The sequence below is a fragment of the Hylobates moloch genome, unplaced genomic scaffold (genome assembly GCF_009828535.3).
Source record: "Hylobates moloch isolate HMO894 unplaced genomic scaffold, HMol_V3 SCAFFOLD_5, whole genome shotgun sequence".
In the NCBI taxonomy this organism is placed as follows: Eukaryota; Metazoa; Chordata; class Mammalia; order Primates; family Hylobatidae; genus Hylobates; species Hylobates moloch.
Genome location: NW_026652280.1, coordinates 82,970,587 through 82,995,570, shown reverse-complemented (window position 1 = coordinate 82,995,570; position 24,984 = coordinate 82,970,587). Strand labels below are relative to the sequence as shown.

The 24,984-nt window shown below is 45.8% G+C and overlaps 1 protein-coding gene across 6 annotated transcripts in view; it reads right to left on the bottom strand.

The window, feature by feature from the left end:
• The window catches only part of MARK2 (microtubule affinity regulating kinase 2), a 71,698-nt gene that overhangs the window by 36,342 nt on the left and 10,372 nt on the right, over positions 1–24,984 (bottom strand). The window contains exon 1 of one of the 6 annotated variants that reach the window (XM_058438839.1): positions 17,662–18,934. The exons of 4 other annotated variants lie outside the window; for them this stretch is intronic. The gene's annotated coding sequence lies outside the window, so the exon portion shown is untranslated. Of the gene's footprint in view, positions 1–2,210; positions 2,232–17,661; positions 18,935–24,984 lie in introns of those variants that run through there. One more of the 6 variants, XM_058438840.1, reaches the window with a different exon arrangement.

Sequence of the window (24,984 nt, the reverse complement as noted above, 5' to 3'; positions counted from 1 at the left end):
AAATTAGCTGGGCGTGGTGGCGTGCACTTGTAATCCCAGGTACTCAAGAGGCTGAGGCAGGAGAATCACTTGAACCTGGGAGGCTGAGGCTGCAGTGAGCCGAGATCACACCACCGCACTCAAGCCTGGGTGACAGAGTGAGACTCCACCTCAAAAAAAAAAAATTAGCTGGGCATGGTGGCATGCACCTGTGGTCCCAGCTACTCAGGAGGCTGAGGCAGGAGGATTGCTTGAGCTAAGGAAGTTGAGGCTGCAGTGAGCCTTGATTACACCACTGCACTCCAGCCTGGGTGACAGAGGGAGACAGTCTCTTAAAAAAGGAGAAGGAATGAAATTGTCCTCTTCTCACAGCTGAAAGCCCTACCCCATGGGAGCAGACTTTTCCCACCTGGTCCTAAGGCCTCACACACACTCCCATTTACCTTTCTTCGCAGACCAGGATTCCTGCTGGTATCTCCACTCTACCCTGACAGCTCTACCATGTCAAGTGACCGTAGTATCTAACACTGATGCTGGTTACCCCATGAAGAGATAACCAAGGTCATGTGAGCTGGGCCGACAAGTTCTGCTGCACTTGTTTATAGACAAGGGGATTAAAACAACCTGTCAAGGGAGGGGAGGGGGCAAACCCTGTGCACAGGGCAAGCACTGGCAACACAGCATAGAGGCCTCCCGCCAAGAAATTTTTTGCTCAAATATAAAGCAGAAATCTCTCACCAAACACCAAACCAGCTAACTATGCCAAATACCACTTATGATCAAGTGACCTTGAGGCACTGCTCAATTTTTCCAATGTTCTTTGGGTTTTTTGGGGGTAGAGTGGAGGGAAAACTAGGAAGGTAGGCAACAAAAGCCCCAAGTTCAATTAATACCCAAGCAAAGCATGTAGGGCTGAAAAAAGAGGAGATGTCTTAAGGGCATATTTGTATAAAGCAAGCATTCAATTCTCAGATGCCTAAACTCCCAATCAGAAATCAAAATGCCAAAACAGAACTTTCTGTGACCACTTATGTTGGAATCAGGAGGAAAGTAATTGCTTTTAGCTGCAGTTCCAGTGCAGAGGGGATCAGGCAGCAGGGAGTCTGGACACCAGGCCAAAGTCATCCTCTCTAACCAGGGGGTCAACCTGACAATAACAGTCGCTGACCGCAAGACACAGGAAGGAAGAGGGAAAGGTGGTCAGCACCTGATCCCCTGGCCTCAGGCACTACAGGCCGCAGAAGCTATATGGCTATGGCGCAAAAGCTGACCCCTGGCTCTGTGAAGTTACAGGCTTTCCACCACTCCTCTGCAAAACCATTTGTCACAGCCCCTAAATAACCAATCTTCAGGCCGGGCACAGTAGCTCATGCCTGTAATCCCAGTCCCTCGGGAGGCCGAGGCAGGCGGATCACCTGAGTTCGGGAGTTCAAGACCAGCCTGGCCAACATGGTGAAGCTCTGTCTCTACTAAAAATACAAAAATTAGCTGGGCGTGGTGGCGCATGCCTGTAGTCTCAGCTACTTGGGAGGCTGAGGCAGGAGAATCGCTTTAATCTGGGGTGTGGAGGTTGCAGCGAGCCGAGATCACGCCACTGCACTCCAGCATGGGCAACAGAGCAAGACTCCGTCTCAGAAAAAAATAAAATAAAATAAACAATCCTCCCCATTCAGCAGGGTAGGGCTACTACTGGCTGGTCTCTGCCTCAGGCTCTCAAGTCTTAGCAGCGAGAGGATGTTTCCTTTTGGGTTTTCCCACAGCTGGCTGTGGAGGTTGGCAGAAGACTCAAGTGGTGCCCCTTTCCTAGCCAGCCAAAGGGGGAACGTGAAACAACTGCTGGCAGCCTGTGCTCCCACTCCAACATCCCCTTTCTCGCAAAGGAACAGCTACCACTCTCTTGACCTTTCAGCCCATCTTGTTGAGGCCAGGGAAGATGCACCCAACCTAAGAAAACTGAAGGTAGTAAGTTAGCGACAAGAGAATGCAGCTTAGGAACTAAAGAACCTGGCTTTTGGGAAAAAAGGGATATTGTACTCTAAAGGATTCTAAGAAGAAACTCCCCAAACCACCCAGCCAGCTCTTCTGAAGAGCAGGGGTATTTAGGAGTGCTTTCCATTTCCCAAGCTATTAGAAAACAGGGTGGCCTTGGGCAGACTTGGCAGACATCTAGCTGGGTCACCATCACCCCTAAGGAGACTGGTCTCCAGTAGCAGCAGAATGAGTGCACACACCTGCCACAGAGTGCCAGCCCGGGACAGTAACGTGCTCCAGAGTTCACATACTCATGCGCCCAGGAATCTCCTCCAGATCACTGCTGACATGCAGAGCAGGGAGGTGGACTGAGTCCCGCTCTGAGCTGGTCACTCCAGTTTGCCTGGCAGGGTGGGGGTGGGGGTAGGGGCAGGGAGAAGTGGGGGAGAGGAGAAGGAGGGGGAAGGGAGATTATGATTCTCTGTTTTCAAGCCCTGCCTCTAAAACCAGGGAGGGAAGTGCCAGGGTTCCCGTTGCAGGAGCTCCAATCTCTGGGCACTACAGAGCCAACCAGCTGCATAAGAATTTTGGAGAACGTGCACATCAAACAAGCTGGGAAAAGGAGGGGAAACCAACCACAGTAGAAGTGGGTTGGTCCCCTGCCAAGAACTCTGAATGGTACTCCTATCAGAACTAGAACATAGCAGGAGGTGGGCAGGTTTGTAGCCTCTGGGAAAAGGCAGGAGGGAAAGCAGTAAAGACTGGACAAGCATGGAAACAAAACTCACTCCCTGGCAGGAGATGACAGCCTATGGAGTCAGAAGTGAAATGCTGTCCCAGTAAACCTTTCCCAGTAGGACAATCACATTCTAACCTTAGGTCAATTTTCATATGCTTCGCCGGCTATGACCTGGACCCTGCAGTGTGGAACACGGTCACTTCCACAACTGTGTAAGTTAAGGTCTGCACTCCAAGCACTTGTGAGGGAAGAGGGACTCTCATTGGCTGTGTTGTGCAATCTAGTCTGTGGCCAAGGGCAAAGCAGAAGCCACAGATGATGGGCCCTCCCACAGGGAGAGGAAAGCTCCTCCCTTTCCAGAACACAGCCCAAGGCTGCCACAGAGAGGTGCTGTTTAGTGACAGAAATATCTGTCAGGAGTGGCCAGAGGAATGGCCACTACGTACTTCCTCTTTCTCACCAACTGCTACCATCAGCCTCCACTGGCTGCCTCTCAAAAGCCTGCAGAACCTCCGGTGGCAGGAGTGTTCTCTGAGTCATTCCCTCAAGAGAAAAGGGAAAGTGGGCCTGAATCCTGGGCCTGAGGAAGCCTCACAGTGCCCTCAGCCAGCCCTTGCTGCAGAGCAAAAGCCAAGGATTGAAATCCTGGACAGCCTACTCTTCACCCACACCTGCACACAGTGAATACTCTTCACCCACACCTGCACACAGCGAATACTCTTCACCCACACCTGCACACAGTGAATACTCTTCACTCACACCTGCACACAGTGAAACCACTCCCTTACTCCAGAAGATGGCACATGGCAGTGGGGGGAGCATCAACAGTCATCTCAAAAGGCACCCAGGACTGGGAAAAGAAGTGATGGCTTCATTAATTTAAAGCATGCCTTAAAAAAACAACTTTCTGTATGCACGCACGTACACACACACACAAATATGTATATACACACACACAAACGTAACTGATTTTATGTATGTGTGTGCAGGTATATACACATATACATGTAAAATTGATATCCAAATTAGACCCACATGGTTTCTGCATTTTTGCCCACACTGTATTATGAGCTGGCTGTCTCCCCTTCCCCGCCTGCAGCTCCAGACTAACTCTCTTCCCTTCCTAGAGTCTCATTCTGGAACCTCACTCTGGGTTCCAGCCACCTGTCTTCAAATGTAGAATGGCCTCTCAGACCTCAGGTCTTGGCCACAGCTTTCCACTGCCTGGAACACTTTCCCTCTAGCAGTCACTCCCATTTCTCTTTGTGGTGAGCCTCAGCTCAGACATCGCTTCCACCAGGAAGCTTTCCTGATCTCTGCGTCATTTCACAGGGTCTCTCTGGACATTTCCCAGCTCGGGCCTTCCTGCACTAGCACTTCATTGCTTGCTGAACAGCCTCCTTCACAACTCTTGTTGGCTGTCTTGTTCACTATTACACAGACTGAGAGCACCATAAGGGAATTTTCCAAGACTAAATCACTTCGTGTCTTCAGTGCCCAGCCACAGTGCCTGGCACCTAACAGGCTCTCCAGAAATGCTTCCCTAACTCACCATGGGAAGTCTCGGGGTCAGAGTCTTCTTGCTTTTCTCAGAGTGACTCCTCACCCAAAAGCTCTTTGCACAGCTCTGCTCCATGTGACCCCTTTTAGCCTGGGTCAGGGCTAGAATGCTGGTGCCCACTTTTAAATCATTCCCGGCCGGGCGCCACGGCTCATGTCTGTAATCCCAACACTCTGGGAACCCAGGTGGGAGGATCGCTTGAGCCTAGGATTTGAGACCAGCCTGGGCAATATTGTAAGACTCTGTCTCCACAAAAGTACAAAATACAAAATAAATAATCATTCCCTAGGGCCTCTGGCACCTCTGTGGACACAGTCTCTGGCAGGATTTCAGAGCTCCTCTCCAGTGTGTAGAATTGGGGCCTGCTACCCTTCCACTTGTCCTTTCCCAGCTTGCCTTCTGCCGTTGAGGGCTGCAGCCACCCCTCTGAAGTGATGGCAGTGGGGGCACGGTGCCAAGGGCCTAAGATCCATTCTACACCCAGCTCTGCACAAACAATTTATGTCACCTTGGGCAAGTCATTCACCCTCCTGGGACCTTTGTTTCTATGCTTATAAAATGAGGCACCAGAGACGAGCCCTGAGTGTCTTCCTGTGTGGATGCGACAGCCCTCAGTGCCTCTGTGCTCACAAGCCTTCCAGCTCTCTTCAAGACCACAGCAGGAAGTGGGCATCGTCTGCATGTCCTGAAGATCGCTTCCTGACCTTGACTTACGTCAAGACAATCTGCCTAAAAGTCTGGCTCCGGAAGTAAACCTCACCTAACATGCCTCAACACCAGGCTGGAAAATCTCTTCCACCTAAGGCTGAAAAAATGAAAAGCAACCTAGGTAGACAACTCCAGAAATCAAGATACTAAGCAGCAGCACACCTCAGAAACATGACAAGCCTAAACTCTGGGTGCCCTCAAGAAGGATCATCTCCCTCCCTAGACTTCATTTACTCACAATTTACAAGCTCCTGGCCCCTCCCAGACTCTCCACATACCATAAATGTGGCCATAAGGCACAGGGAAAGGCACAGTCTATTTCCAACAGGCCCCAGGGCTCTGCAGCCTTAGTTTGAGCAGCCCAGAGTAGGCACAGCTCCTGTTAGGGTAAGTGGCACACCTAGTTCCTAGCACCTGCCCCCACCTGCAGCATGATCCCCTCAGCTCGGCGAGTCTGCAGGCTTCCAGGTGGGGAGCTGCCTGCCTGCCTGCCTGCCTGCCATGAGCAGGTAATCCATGAAGAGAAACTGAGTTGGCAAAGCCTAGCAAGCAGCAGTTTCAGCCTCCCTGCCCAGGGTGGGGGTGGGTGGGGTGAGGGGGGAGCAGGGAGGCAGGTACAAGCAGACCAGTTTAACAGGTCTTTATTTCCACCACCCCACACAGCTGGTGCCTTCTTCACCAGTTCAGTAAAAAGAGATTCAAAAGTCAGATGGCGCTTTCATACCACACATCACAAAGACCAGAATCAAGGTAGAAGAAAATGGTCATCCTTCTCACTCTTCCCCCACTCACAGTGGTCTCAGAAAACATGGTCCCTAATCTCACAGTTCATGGGTCAATCAGGAAAAGCAACTGATCTGCTCTGAGATGCTCAAAGGAAAATCTGGGTCCTCACCATCATCAGGCGCTGAGCTGGTGTGAAATCAGTTCTTCCCGTGCCATGCTCCTGGGCTTTTCTCCCACTATAAATAACTCCAGCCTTCTGACAGACCACATGATCTCTCCAACGCTGGACAAAATTCCCAACACTAGTGTTCCTCTGCCCACCCATCAAAAAGGCAAGACTGAGCCCACTGTAACCAGGAGCAACAACGCAGGCAGACACATTGGTGTCAGGGGCAAAGACAGAACTCAGCAAACCCGGGAGGGCTTGGCTCTCTGGCTCTGGTTCCTACTCCAGGAAGCCAGACGATTTCCTCAGCAGTGCATCCTCCCTGTGGTTTCCTCTCCGAGTTCTTAACACAATCCAGCAATGGTGTAAATCTTCTCCCTCATCTTCTCATCCTGAAAAAGCACTTCTTTGTAGTCATTACCACACCTACTTAAGATACTGGTTAAAACTTGTGACTTACACAGCCAAAGAATCAGATAGACAGATATCTGATTTACAAATCAATATGGACACACTTCCCTAAGGGTAACTGTAATGGAGAATACCCATGTTACGATTTTTTTTATTAATTTTTTTTATTTTTTTGAGACAAGGTCTCAAGCAATCCTCCCACCTCTGCCTCCCAAGGAGCTGGGACTACAGGCCTGCACCACCACACCCAGCTAACTTTTCTATTTTTTATAGAGACAGGGTTTCACTACGTTGCCCAGGCTGTTCTCAAACTCCTGGACTCAAGCAATCTGCCCACCTCTACCTCCCAAAGCGTGGGGATTACAGGCATAAGTAACCGCACCCAGCCTCATGTTACAATTTAAAAAAATTTTTGTTTCACAAATAATTCATTGAGAGGTGACCATGTCCAAAGTACTCCAACAGTTTCTGGGTGTCCAAAGTGATACAGACAAGGATAAAATACAGCCCAGCCTTCAAAGAAGGTAACAATCTAGTAGGAGATAAGCACAAATCACACAATCCAGTGTGGGACCCAAATCCAGGAACTGAAGTTATGGTCAGCCTATTCCCCCAATTTACTGTCTATGGCTTTTGTTTTTTTTCAGAGGAACAATGGGCTAAGAGAGATCTGAAGATCCCTGTGTCACTTCCAGCTAGGACCTGGCCTTCCATGAATGAGGATGCCTGCCCACGGCATCAGCCATGGTGAGAGTTAGGCAGTGCTGGAATGAGAAGAAGCCAACTCTGGGAAACTCACTGAAGAACCAGTCATTGAGCTTTTCTTGTCTTTCATCTCCCTCTGGAAACTTGAGACAGGCCCAGTACACAAGCAAAGGTGACATGAGAAGCGCTTAAAAAACCCAAGTTGAAAATAATGCCACTCAAGACTCTTGGTAATGGAAATGAAGTTGGAAAAAGCCCCTTACAATACCAACAGAAGAAGTTCTCTTGGGGAGGAGGTGGAAGGGATTCCTGAAGTTCTATATCCAAAACCCCAGTATCACAATGCTAGCTGTGACCAAGGAGGCACATTTATATGTATTTCCTTTACTTCCCAATTATTGGTTGTCTGGTTTCCCTAATTCCCATTCAACCAGTTCTATAACTCAGCCCATAAAACTATACCTTGGCCAAGTATGGTAGCTCACACCTGGTATCTCAGCACTTTGGGAGGCTGAGGCAGGTGGATCACTCGAGCCCAGGAGTTCAAGACCAGCAAGGGCAACATGGGGAAACCCTGTCTCTACAAAAAAATGCAAAACATTTGCTGGGTGTTGTGGCACATGACTGTGGTCCCAGCTACTCAGGAGGCTAAGATTGGGGGATAGCTTGAGCCTGAGAGGCGGAGGTTGCAGTTAGCCAAGATCATGCCACTGCACTCCAGCCTGGGTGAGAGAGTGAGACCCTGTGTCAATAAATAAACAACTGTACCCTTATCCATCAGGCTACCAGCAGGTTCAGAGCTCTTCAGGAAGACAGCAGGGAGGAATGAATACTAATTCCTGACAGTGCCTGGCAAGAAACAAAATTCTCTAGACAGACAGAAGATTCTATGACATCTAAAAAAAGTCAGTTAATCAGAGCCTGGGGGGTAAAGATTACGGCCCCAGTCTACTGTTAGGAAAAAGACACAATTCTGAATCTAGTTCTCCTATCTTAAATGGGAAAAGCTAGTGAGACGGTTGGTCCAAATCACCTCAAAAAGAAAATTACTTCTTGAAATTAAAACAAAAAACTAAAAAACAGATGAGGGTGAATGGGAATTGGTTTATTTAAAATCTTTCCTGTACAGTAGATAGTGGATTAGCTACACAAGCCTCTTCGGAAATGATGTACCAAGAGGAATTTGATAATAGAAGCATTCTGAATGTGAAACTGGGAGTTCAGCACCTAAACGTTTCTTATTGAGAAAAATCCTCACACCACAGTCATAATGAAGGTTTAACATCAGTGTTTGACATTTTGTCATTAAGAGATTGGTTTTAACAGTCTGGATTTGGCAGCCTGCCCTATCGGCTGTTTCACAAGCAGTTTCTGTGGTTTCAAGAAAGGCAGGGTGTTTGCCTTTAAACACTACTTTTTTTTTTTTTTTTTTTTTTTTGAGACTGAGTCTCACTTTATTGCCCAGGCTAGAGTACAGTGGCGCAATCTCTGCTCACTGCAACCTCTGCCTCCTGGGTTCAAGCAATTCTCATGCGTCAGCCTCCCAAGTAGCTGGGATTACAGGTGCACACCACCATGCCTGGCTAATTTTGGTATTTTTAGTAGAGACAGGGTTTCATCATGTTGACCAGGCTGGTCTCGAACTCCTGGCCTCAGGTGATCTGCCCGCCTCGACCACCCAAAGTAACATTATCTTAAAATATATATTTCAGAATAGGGTCTAATCATTCCAAGAGAGAAAGAGGGAAGGAAAACCAAATGAAATAAAGGAACGTGGTGCTACCAAACAGAACAGGAGCACACCAGAGAGCAGGGTAGAAGAGACATTATTCACCACCGGCACCAAAATGGCAAGACAAGCCAACTTAGTACTTCTTACTACCAAGTTAGAAAATTAGGACACAAAAGTGGCACTAAAGACATGAGCTTAATAAAAGGAAATCCCTACACGAACTTCATCTCTCCAAAATCAACTTACCTGGCCCAAATCTATCTGTTTACTTGAAAAAACACAACAAAACCACCCCAACGGTGCCACATCAGTGAAAAGGACTGTCATCAATTAGCAGCCACACCTCTCTGCCAGCATGAGATGTCGGTAATTAAGGTAGAGATTTTTCTCCCTGGGAATACAAGTACAGAAGGGCAGAGCCCCTATGGACCTAACCCATTATGACAGCCTTTTCATTAGGAAGGAAAGCACTGCCACACTCTCCAAGGAAGCCGCGGCCATAGCATTAAAGAACACCTGAGTAAATAGCAGCTACCTCTGTTGAGAGATAAAAATGTATTGGAGATGGGGTACGGGAAGGGGCAGAACCACTCCGAAGAAAGCCAACAGGCTGTCTTTCTCAAAAAACGTACATGGACCTTGGCTTTTCCACTCTTAACAAAAAGGGCACCTGTGGTCCCAGCTACTTGAGAGGCTGAGGTGGGAGGGTCGCTTGAACCTTGGGGGCCGAGGCTGCAGTGAGCTGAGATCACACCACTGCACTCCAACTTGGGTGACAGAGTGAGGCTCTGTCTCAAACAAACAAAGAACAAACAAAACACCAAAGAGATGGGTTCTAAAGTAGTTTAGAAATTGCACATAACTACATAACTGGGCTGGATACAATGGCGACTGCCTGTAATCCCAGCACTCTGGGAGGCCAAGGCATGTAGGCTGCTTGAGGCCAGGAGTTCCAGGCCAGCCTGGGCAACATGACGAAACCCCATCTCTACAAAAAGTGCAAAAAATTAGCCAGGCATAGTGGCACACGCCTGTAGTCCCAGCTACTTGGGAGGCTGAGGTGGGAGGATTGCTTGAGCCTGAGAGGTCAAGGCCGAGATTGCATCACTGTACTACAGCAGCCTGGGCAACAGTCAGACTCTTGTCTCAAAAGAAAAGAAAAGGCACATAACTGTGATTTCGGATAAGTAAATCTTATTTATTTATTTAATATTAGAGATGGAGTCTTGGTTTGTTGCCCAGGCTGGTCTCAAACTCCTGGGCTCAAGTGATCCTCTCACCTTGGCCTCCCAAAGTGCTGAGAATACAGCTGTGAGCCACCGACTACATCCAGCCCTAAGTGATACTTTAATCAAGGGCAACAGAGCAGGCACAGTGGCTCATGCCTGTAATCTCAACACTTTGGGAGGCCAAGGGGGGTGACGGTCACTTGAGCCCAGGAGTTTGAGACCAGCCTAGCCAACAAAGCAAGACCCCATTCTCTACAAAAAATAAAAATAAAGCCAGGCATGGTGGCTCATGTCTGTAATCCCAGCACTCCAGGAGGCCAAGGTAGGCGGATCACCTGAGGTCGGAAGTTCAAGACCACCACCAGCCTGACCAATATGGAGAAACCCCGTATCTACTAAAAATACAAAAAAAAATTAGCCGGTGGTGGTGCATGCCTGTAATCCCAGCTACTCGGGAGGATGAGACAGGAGAATTGCTTGAACCCGGGAGGTGGAGGTTGCAGTGAGCCGAGATCAAGCCTTGCACTCCAGCCTGGGCAAAAAGAGTGAAACTCCATCTCAAAAAATAAATAAATAGGCTGGGCGCGGTGGCTCACGCCTGTAATCCCAGCACTTTGGGAGGCCGAGGCAGGCAGATCACAAGGTCAGGAGATCGAGACCATCCTGGCTAACATGGTGAAACCCTGTCTCTACTAAAAATAAAAAAAAATTGGCCGGGAGTGGTGGCGGGCACCTGTAGTCCTAGCTACTCGGGAAGCTGAGGAGGAGAATGTCATGAATCCAGGAGGCAGAGCTTGCAGTGAACCGAGATCGTGCCGCTGCATTCCAGCCTGGGCGACAAAGCGAGACTCCATCTCAAAAAATAAATAAATAAATAAAAATAAAAATAAAAAAATTAGCTGGGTGTAGTGGGACGTGCCTATTAGTCCCCAGCTGCTCAGGGGGCTCAGGCAGGACTGTGTAAGTCCAGGAGGTTGAGGCTGCAGTAAGCCATGTTTGGGCCACTACACTCCAGCTTGGGGGACAGAACAAGATCTTGTTTCAAAAAAACACTGGTGGTGGTGTGTGTGTGTGGCTGGTGGGGGCACAGTGGTTCACACCTGTAATCCCAGCACTTTGGGAGGCAAAGGCAGGCAGATCACTTGAGGTCAGGAGTTCAAGACCAGCCTGGCCCACATGGTGAAACCCTGTGTCTACTAAAAATACAAAATTAACCAGGTATGGTGGCAGGCGCCTGTAGTCCCAGTTAATCAGCAGGCTGAGACACAAGAATCACTTGAACCCAGGAGGCGGAGGTTGCAGTGAGCCAAGATTGCGCCACTGCACTCCAGCCTGGGTGACAGAGAGAAACCCTGTCTCAAAAAAAAAAGTGGGGGGGTGGGGGGTGGGGGGAGGGCAATAGCTTGCTCACCTCTTTACTCTCATCCCACGCTGGCATCTTAAAATAAAAGGCACCCTTGCCAAAGTTAGACAAGCAAGTAAATTAAACCATACACTCAAGTTTAACTAAAATTCTGTAGAGAGACACAAAGTAACCATTCCCACTAAGAAACAACTGCAGACATCTAGGATATCTAGATGTCTAGTCCCCATAGCTAGTCATGTGCACAGCTACGGGGATCGGCTTCAGCAGAGAGAAGCAAACCAAAGGAGAGACTGAGCAAATGCAAACAGGAAGTAGTGGCATAAATTACACCAGCGATGGGATAAAGAGACACATAGCAGGATATCCAGAGTTCAGCTCCCAGGACTGAATTGGCAAGTCCTAAACACACACAAGGCCTGGCACCACCAGCTACGGTGCCCAGGGCTGCTGGTAGTCAAGGCTTCAAGCAAGTAGCTCTGTGCCTGTGTGTGTGCAAGTGGCACACAGACGGTTGTAAGAGACAATCTGAGTTTGCTTCCTAGAGACAAAATATACACAGTCAAGATCCACACACAAAAGCTGCTTACGTTTTGTGGGGTTTTTTTTTTGGTGGTGAGTGGGGTGCTTACAAAGAAAGAGTTCTAGAATCCCAACATTTCATGGGTGCCATAGAGCAGGACAGTCAAACCTAGAAATCCATCATGTCCTATACTTTAAGGTACTTAATTGTTGGTTATTAATTTTAGGACTCGGGGCTTTGGTTTTTCTAAAGGGGTTCTTGAAATTCCGGAAGATGGGAAAAGATAAAGATGTGAATCAGAAGCTGGGGTTAAAGAGGGTTTCTTAAAAAGGTCTCCCATAGCTCTTGCATAGAGCCCTCAATAGTAGGGAGGTAAGCCCAGAAAGCTGTTCCCACTCCATCCACACCATTTCAGCCACATTTACCAATGGCCACCAAGGACAAAAGAAACAACTGGAGGCAGAGGAGGCCATTTGTGACTCTAAATTCCACCTGCGAGACATCTGCCTCACACTGACTGGGAGCTAATCCTAAGGAAACTATCTTCTACTGCCTGGACACAACTGAAGCCAGGGACAAAGGATTCTTCACAACCAAGAAAAGCTGGTTCTGACAATGACATACTCTGGACCACCTGGGTTTGTAGCCTTAAACAAGTTATTCAGCATTTCTGGGCCTCTATTTCCTCACCTGTAAAATAGTAAGATCTACTAACTTACAAAGAGTAAATGAAGCCAGGCATGGTGGCTCATGCCTGTAATCCCAGCACTTTAGGAGGCTGAGATGGGTGGATCACCTGATGTCAGGAGTTTGAGACCAGCCCGGCCAACATGTTAAAACCGCATCTCTACTAGAAATACAAAAAATTAGCCGGGCGTGGTGGCAGATACCTGTAATCCCAGCTACTCGGGAGGCAGAGGCAGGAGAATCGCTTGAACCCAGGAGGCGGAGATTGCAGTGAGCCAAGATTGTGCCACTGCACTCTAGCCTGAGCAACAAGAGCGAAACACCGTCTCAAAAAAAAAAAAATTAGCTGGGCATGGTGGCAGATACTTATAATCCCAGCTACTTGGGAGGCTGAGGCAAGAGAATTGCTTGAACCCGGGAGGTGGAGGTTGCAGTGAGCCAAGGTTGTGCTGTTGCACTCTAGCCTGGGCAACAAGAGCGAGACTCTGTCTCAAAAAAAAAAAAAAAAAAAAAAAAAAAAAAGAGTAAATGAGTTAATGAATGTAAAACAGCTAAACAAGTGCTTGCGACAGAGTAAGGGCTCAATAAATGTTAGCTATTCTGTCTACAGCTAAAGATACACAGCCTCAGAGGCAAACCATGCAAAAATGAGGAGACCCTGGCTACTCTTCAACCACTCAGTCCATTCCCTTTAAGGCTGAGTTTCCCAATGACTTGGACCAGATTAATGTGCTTAGAGGGCCATCCAGGAGGTGCCATTACTAAGCTGTTGCCTTAACTAATAAACAAATATTTGAAATTAAAATTCTTTTTTTTTTTTTTTGAGATGGAGTCCCGCTCTGTCGCCCAGACAGGAGTGCAGTGGTGCGATCTCGGCTCACTGCAACCTCCGCCTCCCAGGGACAAGCAATTCTCTGCCTCAGCCTCCAGAGTAGCTGGGATTACAAACGCCCACCACCACGCCTGGGTAGGTTTTTTATATTTTTAGCAGCCAGCCTTGGCCAGGCTGGTCTTGAACTCCTGACCTCGTGATTCACCCGCCTTAGCCTCCCTAAGTGCTGGGATTACCGGCATGAGCCACAGCGCCCAACCCAAAATTAAAATTCTTTATCTTCCACATAGACCAGTAGCCGAAGAGAGAAAATAGCACATTAAGTTCAATTCTGGAACTGAAATGCATGCCACATGTAAATCTGAAAAGAAATATGCTTTGTGGAAAAAGCAGATTATGGGACTTGCTGAGTGATGGGAAATGGAGCTATGATCCTGTATGTAGACACGAATTGATATGTTGAGCACTTGATTGAACAGTTTTAAAAAAATGATTCCAATGAGATGTGATTCTGAGCAAATGACATGAGTTTTTGTTGTTGTTTTTTTTTTTTTTCATTGAGATGGAGTCTCACTCGGTCACCGAGGCTGGAGTGCAGTGGCGTGATCTCCGCTCACTGCAACCACCGCCTCCTGGGTTCAAGTGATTCTCCTGCCTCAGCCTCCTGAGCAGCTGGAACTACAGGCACGCGCCACCATACCCAGCTAATTTTTGTATTTTTAGTAGAGACGGGGTTTCACCATGTTGGCCAGGATGGTCTCGATTTCCTGACCTCGTGATCCGCCCATCTCGGCCTCCCAAAGTGCTGGGATTACAGGAGTGAGCCACTGCACCCAGCTGGCATGAGTTTTAAAAGATTTGCTTAAAGTTGGTCAAAGTGACTATCAGAGGAGGCCCAAGGTCTGTTATTTGTAGGACTTAGGGAAGCTGTTAAAAGTTAGAGGTGCTATGGAAATTGGAGAATGAGTATATGCAAAAGAACAAGGTTGAGAATTACAGGGTAGTTTAGAGATTATATACTACTACAATTTTCCCTGTCACTTAAGGACTTAACAAGGAAATACAAAGTTCACACCCTGCTACAAACACTCCAAATAAACCTACCTCTTACAGGAAAAATAAAGTATACCTACATAAGAGTGGGGTTTATAGGTATGTTTCATTAAGAAACAAGGGTTAGAGGCCAGATGTGGTGGCTTATGACTGTAATCCCAGTACTTTGGGAGGCCGCAGCAGGTGGATCACCAGGTCAAGAGTTCAAGACCGGCCTGGCCATCATGGCAAAATCCTGTCTCTGCTAAAAATACAAAAATAAGCCGGGCATGGTGGCATGCACCTATAGTTCCAGCTACTTGGGAGGCTGAGGCAGGAGATTTGCTTGAACCTGGGAGGTGGAGGTTGCCACTGCACTCCAGCCTGGGCAACAGAGTGGGACTCTGTCTCAAAAAAAAAAAAAAAAGAAATAGGGGTTAACCCGGGCATGGTGGCTTGCACCTGTAATCCTAGTACTTTGGGAGGCCAAGGCGGGTGGATCACGAGTTCAAGACCAGCATGGCCAACATGGTGAAACCCTTTCTCTACTAAAAGTACAAAAATTAACTGGGTATAGTGGCGGGCACCTGCAATCCCAGCTACTCAGGAGGCTGAGGCAGGAGAACTGCTTGAACCCGGGAGGCGGAGGTTGCAGTGGGCCGAGATCGTGCCACTGCACTCCAGCCTGCATAATAGAGCAGGACTCCCTCTTGGGGAAAAAAAACAAAAAAAAAGAGAAGAAAAAAAAGAAAAGAAAGAAACGGGTTTAAAAGAGTCAAGTACAAAAGGAAAAGAAACAAAGTATGTCAGGTCTCAAGCCACCCAGGGAATAGACTATTGAGTGTCTGGCCTTAGTGACTGCAGCCTACCAGCCCTCAGCTATTGTAGGCACCAAGGTTCTTCAAGGATAGAAGCTGTGTAAGCTTTGCAGTTTTCAAATTTGGAATTGACCAATAGCCAACATAAAAAAAAAAAAAAAACCACAAACCTACTGTCATAATAAAATCCAAGTAAGCCAAATGATCTTTTTAATGGAATAAAAAAACACAAAGTAATGCTATGTATTCAAAGGAGGAAATGAGCCAACTTTGGCCAGGGTCCATCAGGTCACTGAGAACCAGCTTCCTCAGCTAGAACAACTGAAAACCAAGACAGCAAGTGCCTTCCTGAGGCCCAGCCAGGGCCCCAGAAATTGCAAAACAGAGGCTCATTATGAGGTCATAGCAAGTAATCAACCAATCGAGGACAGGGATTATCAGTCCTATCTCTGTTTACAAAAGAGTTCTCACACTGTCTGGAATCCCTTTACTCTTACTGATGACGTCAAATGGCTTTCTTCATGTGGGTGATAGCTACTGATATTTATTGTATTAAAATTAAAACTGGCCAGGCACAGTGGCTCAGGCCTGTAATCCCAGCACTTCAGGAGGCAGAGGCAGGCGGATTACGAGGTCAGGAGTTCAAGACCAGCCTGAACAACATGGTGAAAACCCTATCTCTACTAAAAGTACAAAAATTAGCCAGGCGTGGTGGCGCATGCCTGTAATCCCAGCTACTCAAAAGGCCGAGGCAGGAGAATCGCTTGAACCTGGGAGGTTGCAGTGAGCGGAGATCGCGCCATTGCACTCCAGCCTGGGTGACAGAGTGAGACACTGTCTCAAAAAAAAAAAAAATTACAACCGAGAAAATGTTACACTATTAACTCATGTAAAATTATATTACAGGGCCAGGCGCAGTGGCTCATGCCTGTAATCCTAGCACTTTGGGAGGCCGAGGCAGGCAGATCAATTGAAGCCAGGAGCCTAGCCAACATGGCAAAACCCTGTCTCTATTAAAAATACAAAAATGAGCCAAGTGTGGTGGTGTGCACCTGTAATCCCAGCTACTTGGGAGGCTGAGGCACAAGAATCGCTTGATCCTAGGAGGCAGAGGTTGTAGTGAGCTGAGATGGTGCCACTGCACTCCAGCCTGGGTGACAAAGCAAAACTCCATCTCAAAAAACAAAACAAAACAATAATAACAATGATGATAATAACATAGCCAGGCACAATGGCTCATGCCTATAATCCCAGCACTCTGGGAGGCTGAGATGAGAGGATTGCTTGAGCCTGGGAGGTTGAGACTGCAATGAGCTGAGATCATGCCATTCCACTCTAACCCAGGTGACAGAGTGAGAACCTGTCTCAAAAAATAAAAAATTAAAAAAATGTATCAACCAAAGTCATGGAGAACCAAACCAAGTTTTGTCTACAACCATGATTCTTACAGTTTTTGGTTTCAGGACTCTTTGCATTTTGAAAAATAACAACACCCAGAAGCTTTGGTTTATATGAATTTTATCTATCAATATTTACTATATTAGAAATTCAAATGAGGAAAAATTTAAATATGTATCAATTCATTTAACAGAACATAGGTAAACTCATTACATGTAAACATAAACGGCTTATTTTTAATAAAAAACTTATTTTCCAAACCACAACTAAATATATACCAAGGGAAGTCTATCTGATGTTCTAATCTTATAATGCAATCAAAACACAACAGCTGACCAAAAAACAGGCCCGGGGCGGCGGTGGCTCATGCCTGTAATCCCAGCACTTTGGGAGGCCAAGGCAGGCAGATCACCTGAGGTAAGGAGTTCGAGACCAGCCTGACCAACATGGAGAAACCCTGTCTCTATTAAAATGCAAAAATCAGGCAGGCACGGTGGCAAGTGCCTATAATCCCAGCTACTGGGAAGGCAGAGGCAGGAGAACTGCTTGAACCTGGGAGGCAGAGGTTGCAGTGAGCCGAGATCGTGCCACCACACTCTACCCTGGGTGATAAAGTGAGACTCTGTCTCAAAAAACAACAAATACTAACAAATTAAAGAAACAAAACAAACAAAAAAGAGATGAGTATAAAAACTGAAAAATTTAGGCCAGGCGCGGTGGCTTATGCCTGCAATCCCAAAACTTTGGGAGGCCGAGGCGGGCGGATCATGAGGTCAGGAGATCGCGACCATCCTGGCTAACACGGTGAAACCCCATCTCTACTAAAAATACAAAAAATTAGCCGAGCATGGTGGCAGGCGCCTGTAGTCCCAGCTACTCAGGAGGCTGAGGAAGGAGAATAGCGTGAACCCAGGAGGCGGAGCTTGCAGTGAGCCGAGATCGCACCACTGCACTCCAGCCTGGACGACAGAGCGAGAGAGACTCCGTCTCAAAAAAAAAAAAAAAAAAAAAAACCTGAAAAATTTAAAAATGGAAAAAAATGAGAAAAATAAAAAACAAGACAGGTTGCAGTGGCTCATACCTGTAATCCTAGCTCTTTGGGAGGCCGAGGTTGGCGGATCACTTAGGCCAAGAGTTCCAGACCAGCCTGGCCAACATGGCAAAACACTGTCTCTACTAAATATACAAAAATTAGCCGGGTGTGGTAGTGCACACCTGTAATCTCAGCTACTTGGGAGGCGGAGGTGGGAGGATCAACTGAGCCTGGAGAGGTCAAGGATGCAGTGAGCTGAGATCACGCCACTGCACGCCAGCCTGGGCGACAGAGTAAGACTCTGCTTCAAAATAAATAAACAAACAATAAAGAAATGAAAAGGGAAAATGAGAAAAAAAATTGAGAAATAAAGAAAAAAGGGGAGAAAAAGAATAAACAAGCCACATATTTAAAAAAACAAAAAAACAACAAAACCCACAGGGCCAGTGGAATATGTATCAGAAGGAGGAAATCAGTTATCTTTGGTCAAAGTCCCTCACATCAGAGAGAACTAGCTTCTGGAACCAGAAGGACTGCAAACCAAAGTACTGAATGCCTCTTTGAGGCCCAGGCAGGGATTATACTGGGGCTGGGAACCAGCAAAACAAGAGCTCCTTATGAAGTCATAGCAAGTAACCAACCAACCGATCAAGACAAAGGCCCCATGTTTTGTCTGCTACAGTGGTTTTCTCACCTTTGGTCTCAAGAACCCTTTATGTGCTTAAAAAGTTATTGAGGACTACACAGCTATCTTATTAGAAATTGAAACTAATTTTAAAAAATATTTATTAATCCATTCAAGATCATAAACCCACATGTTTATACTAATAATCTTTTTAAAATAAAAAACCTGTATTTTCCAAAACAAAATGAAATTTCACAAAAGTAGCAGTGCTTTACATTCTTGCACATCTCTTTAATGTCTTGCTTAATGAAAGACAGCTGACTTCTCTCTGCTTCCACATTCAATGTGTTTTCATAAGTTGTTTTGATTGAAACATATGAAGAAAATCTCACTTCACAGAGACATGTAGTTGAAAAATAGAGTTCAATAGCCTTTCAGATACTGAGGATTTTCTTCTTTGATACTACACCAAAATTCAACAAGTGGTAGTTTTTAAAGGCTAGTTGCAATGTAGAACCTGAAATTTTATCAATGAACATTTCATATAGTTTTACGTTAAAATCCATTAGTCATCCTGCACTTTGTTTTGTTTTTTTTTTTTTTTTGAAATAAGGTCCCACTCTGTTGCCCAGGCTGGGGTACAGTGGCACAATCACAACTTACTACAGCCTTGACCTCGTGGGCTCAAGAGATCTTCTCGCCTCAGCCTCCTGAGTGGCTAGGACTACAGGTGCATATCACCACGCTTAGCTAATTTTTAAAAAATTTTAGCAGAGATGATGAGGTCTTGCCATGTTGCACAGGCTGGTCTTGAACTTCTGACCTCCAGCGATCCTCCCTCCTCAGCTTCCCAAAGTGCTGACATTACAGGTGTGAGCCACCATGCCCGGCCTCATCCTGCACTTTGAACGGCTCTTTCACCCACTAGCAATCTGGAAAATATTTCTTCACTGAACTGTGCAGAATTTCCAAATACTGACATTTCACACAATGTCAAAAAATCATACTCATTAATTTTACTACCAATCTCGGAAAAGTTTTAGCAGACACAAGTTTTCCAAAATTCTAATTTTCACTTGAAAACTTGAATTTTATCAATGGCAACAATGACAGGCTCACTTTGTTCATTTTCATAAAATGTCCATAGAACAACTCTAGTTTGTCCATCAGTTGTTCTTTCAAGAAAAAATTATGATCCCTGCAACTGGTTCAGCTCCAACACACGTACTTTCCTCAAGTTTGGCATACAGCAGCAATGCTTCATGAATACTTTGTATTTCCTCACTTGGAATACCTTTCTTTTTTTTTTTGAGATGGTGTCTCGCTGTTGCTGGCCCAGGCTAGAGTGCAATGGTACGATCTCGGCTCACTGCAATTCTCCTGCCTCAGCCTCCCGAGTAGCTGACATTACAAGCACCCACCACCACACCCGGCTAATTTTTGTATTTTTAGTAGAGACAAGGTTTCACCATGTTGGCCAGGCTGGTCTCAAACTCCTTACCTCAGGTGATCCACTCGCCTTGGCCTCCGAAAATATTAGGATTACAGGCGTGAGTCACCACGCCTGGCCTAAAGAGACCTTTATTAAAGGGTTGATAAAATAAAAGACTGGGCATGGTGGCTCACACCTGTAATCCCAGCACTGTGGGAGGCTGAGGCAGGCAGATCACTTGAGGTCAGGAGTTTTGAGACCAGCCTGGCAAACATAGTAAAACCCTGTCTCTACCAAAAACAAAAAAAAAAAAACAAAAACAAATAGAAAAACTAGCCAGGCGTGGTGGTGCGGACCTGTAGTACCAGCTACTGGGGAGGCTGAGGTGGGAAAATCACTTGAACCTGGGAGGCAGAGGTTGCAGTGGGCTGAGGTCGCACCACTGCACTCCAGCCTAAGTGATACAGTGAGGCCTTGTCTCACACACACACACACACACACACACACACACACACACACACACACAAATTAATAGTCTTGGCCAGGCATGGTGGCTCATGGGAGGCCGAGGCAGGTGGATCACCTGAGGTCAGGAATTCCAGACCAGCCTGGCCAATGTGGCAAAACCCTGTCTCTGCTAAAAATACAAAAATTAGCCGGGCGTGGTGGTGGGTGCCTGTAATCCCAGCTACTTGGGAGGCTGAGGCAGGAGAATCACTTGAACCCAGGAGGCGGAGGTTGCAGTGAGCACAGATCACGCCACTGCACTCCAGTGTAGGAGACAGAGTGACACTCTGTTTCAAAAATAAATAAATAAATAAAAATAAATAAGTAAATAAATAAAAATGATAGTCTTTAATCCTTCATTCAAGATATTCTCAAGTAAAAATGGCTTTTATTTTTCAACCACAAGTTTGTGGTGGGAAAGAAGACCATGACAATGACCACTGGTAGAGTTTAGTGCCACTTCCTTGATCCATGTTACGGCACCAGCAGTTTTCTCCACCACTGCTTCTGCACCAAGGGTGCAAATGGAAATAAAGTTGTTCCAGGATAAATCATGAGATTCAGGAAGTTATTCAACCCTTTGAATATTTATCACCATTTGTATCTGCTGCTGAGCATTCACATAAATTATTCTTTGATGAGCAGTTGGTGCTGATACAGCAAGTCGAGCCACATCTATAGATTTGCTCATTTGTAAGGTGAAAGTAAAATTCTGTAAATAAGATATTAACTTGGTCTTCATGTGTGCAGCTACATCTTTTTTTTTTTTTTTTTTTTTTTTGAGATGCAATTTCGCTCTTGTTGCCCAGGCTGGAGTACAATGGCACGATCTCGGCTCACTGCAACCTCCATCTCCTGGGTTCAAACGATTCTCCTGCCTCAGCCTCCCAAGTAGCTGGGATTACAGGCATGTGCCACCACACCCGGCTAACTTTTCTATTTTTAGTATAGACAGGGTTTCAACATGTTGGCCAGGCTGGTCTCGAACTTCTGACCTCAGGTGATCCACCTGCCTTGGTCTTCCAAAGTGCTGGGATTAAAGGCATGAGCCACCACACCTGGCTAAATCTTTAATTTAATGAATCCTGGTAACATTTAAAGCGGCACTGCCTTGAATTTTACTGACTTTTCATCCAGTGGGCATTCAGGAATGTCAGCTGTTCAAGACTTCATTCGTCTCTCAGTTTCTGTGTGGGCTTTTCCAGCCAAAGCAATGTGGCAACTTATCCTGTTAGACAGAGGCTTCAGTGACTTTTTTATTTCTAGTTTAAAAGCTGGAAGAAATTTTGGCTTTTAAAGAGCTCATAGTACGTACGCATAAGATATGCAACTCCTTTTTCTTTAAACTCTAAATGATCTTGAAAGAATGCCACAACTTAACCGGTACCATAATACTACATGAAAATGTTCTGTCGCATAAGACACAGTAAGGTACATTGTGAACATTTATGAAACTGAGAAGGTAGCTTTCATTATACTTTCATTTCTTTTCTTCTTTTTTTTTTTAGTTCTTATTTACAGTTCTGCCCAGTTTCTTTAGAGTCCTCCTTTATACTTGTTGGTATGTCCACTTCAGTATTTTTCAACATACAAGTTGCAGCTATGGGTTGAAAAAGCAAGTCTTCTAATCTGCCTTTTTTAAGCCAACAATCCACCCTTACATATAAGAGAAATATTATAAATTTTTTTCTATTTTAGAATAAGGTGCTAAAATAAGTTGTCAATAAAATTTTTAAAATTAGGAGTTTTCCCAAAAGTTTTTACAAGCTTACAAGCAAGTTTTACAATTAGTACTTATTTCTTATATTTTCTCAAAGGTTCCAGGAAAATGTTGGGATTTCAAAATAAGGATTTATTAGACAGTAATGAAGTGTACAAAAAGATGATAGCAGTTATAACTGAAGAAAGCTAGTAAGAGCACAGAAGTTCTAAGAACAAACTGAGTCCATCAATGAAAACTTCCATATTTTTAAAGTACTACCTTAAAAATTATAGAAAACACAAGAATACAGAATTACATATTTCATTAGCCAGAAGAATGCGACGTCACCACCCATCATTTAGCCTCTGGAAAATGCCACTGTATACTGGTGAGGGAATGAGAGTGAAAAAGGCAACACTGTGTTAATGTTAGGACGAACAGACTTCGTGTATCACCTGAAAGAGTCTGAGGGTCTCCAGATCACACTTAGAACCGAATTCAATATTACAGTGTCCAAAATTCTCAAGTACCTCTCCAGATCTCTCCCAAGACAGGGTCTATACTTACGGCATTCCCGATGGGTTAGAGGAAACAGCCTAGAATCAGCTTAAACCCTGTCACCAGGGAAACCAGAATGCTGTCCCTAATAAGTTGCCAAGCCTGGCTTTACTGAGAGAAGTGGCTCCAGAAACAAGAAAAAAAAATGTTTTCTAAAGCAGTGAATCCTTAAATGTACAGAAATCAGAGGAATGAGAGAAAAAAAGGACCAGGTGGTCTGGGATTCTATACCTGAAGGAGATCTCAGAAGGAGATCAAAATTCATATCCTGAGCCATGCCATAAACAGGCACAGAAACAGGTTGGGGAGAGTGGAACAAGGAAATGAAAAACCTAAGATGGACTGGAACGAGGACACGATAATGAAGAAAGGGAGTTCAAAGAAACCAAACAGAAAAAAAGAAAGTGAAACAAGTCAGCAGAGGGGGCAAAAGGAAGAGGAAAATACAATGAAAGAAATAGTCCCTGATGAGTTCTTTTTAAAAAAATTTTTTAGAGATGAGCTCTCACCATGTTGCCCAGGCTGGCCTCAAGCAATCCTCCAGCCTCAAGTGACCCTCCTGCCTCAGCCTCCCAAAGTATTGGGATTACAGGTGTGAGTCACTATGCCTGGCATCTCCATGAGTTCTGAGGGGACACTGTTACCTTCCCCCAGCTACAGCTGCAATGTGAAAAAACTAAGCAACTTACCTGCTGCTCTGAGAAGGCATGCAGGCTCCAGAAATGACAAGAGATGAAGATAAACAAGCAACCAACAGAGACCAAAATCTGAGCTCAAGATTCAAAGTCCGCAAATTCCCAGGAGCAGAAATGCCTGTGTCCCTTCGGGTCTCTGAAAGGGAGATAACAAGAACCTGCCCTTGAAGGCCACTCTACAAGGGAAAAAGGAACCTACAGTTATGGGCTGCTGAGTTCCCACATGGTCTTTAAGAAAAATTGGGTGCTTTCTCCTGTGGCCAAAGGGTCAATACCGTACTTGAAGAAAGGAACATGGCTGAGTGTGTAATCCCAGCACTTCAGGAGGCCAATGCGGGAGGATCACTTGAGGCCAGATATTCAAGACCAGCCTGGGCAACACAGTGAGAACCCATGAGAAAAAAAAGAAAGCAAGAAAGAAAAAAGAGAAAAGAAAAAAGAAAGGAACATGATGGTATGAATCCCTGCTCTTGGTGCTGCAGAGTAGAACCCTAGGGCTTCCCCTTTGACACACAGATCTCAACTCTCAAAAAACTCAAGCTCTGGTGACTTTGGATTTGGCCTTCTAGCCATGGATGAGGCTGCACATCCACCGCCATCATCTGCAACACAGAAATACAGGCAGGCAGTGGGTGGTGTTTTTTTTTTCTTTAATCAAGAAAACTACCTAATATTGATGCCTTATAAAAAATGATCTAAAAGTGTTCTCAGAAGTATATGAATCTCTCCAGTAGCGTTCCATTTTTTTTCAGATAGGTGATTGGTAAAAAAGCAAACTAGGGAGGGTGCAGTGGCTCACGCCTGTAATCCCAGCACTTTGGGAGGCCGAGGCGGGCAGATCATGAGATCAGGAGTTCAAGACTAGCCTGGCCAACATGGTGAAACCCCGTCTCTACTAAAAATACAAAAAAAAAAAAAAAATTAGCCGGGCATGGTGGCGGGTGCCTGTAATCGCAGCTACTCAGGAGGCTGGGGCAGGAGAATCGCTTGAACCTGGGAGGCGGAGGTTGCAGTGAGCCAAGATGGTGCTACTGCACTCCAGCCTGGGTAACAAGAGCAAGACTCCATCTCAAACAAACAAACAAACAGAAATGTTAGAAAAAGCACCTATAGGACCCCAGTGACTTGAAGATGCCAGAACAAGATTTTTTCAACTGATTACAGAGAAATCCCAAACATCACCCCTTATACTGACCTAGAGTTGTGTGGTGCTCAGATAAAATTCACTGTGTTGTTCAACTGGAACAATAATGACAATGATCATTTTGCTGTGCCAGGCGCTATTCTAAATGCTTTCTATTCATTAACTCTTTTAATACTCATAAGAGCTATACCTATAAGATAGGTACTATTCTTCTCCCATTTTACAGATGAGCAAACAGACACAGAGGGAACCTAAGATCACAGGAGAGGATGATCCAGGATTCCAATACAGGAAATCTAGCCACAAAACCTGCTCTTATTGTTTGTTTGAGACAAAGTCTCGCTTTGTTGTCCAGGCTGGAGTGCAGTGGCATGATCTCTGTTCACTGCAACCTCCACCTCCCAGATTTAAGTGATTCTTGTGCCTCAGCCTTCCGAGTAGCTGGGACTATAGGTGTACAACACCACGCCAGGCTAATTTTTGTATTTCCAGTTGAGATAGGGTCTTACCATGTTGGTCAGGCTGGTCTCGAACTCTGACCTCAGGTGATCCGCCTGCCTTGGCCTTCCAAAGTGCTGGGATTACAGGCATGAGCCACTGCACCCGGCCCACCAAACCTGCTCTTAACCATAGTGGAACCACTATCGGAAGTCAAAAAGTGTTCAAAAAGTGTTTGGAGTCTCCTCTCAGCTGTGCCATAAGCTCAAC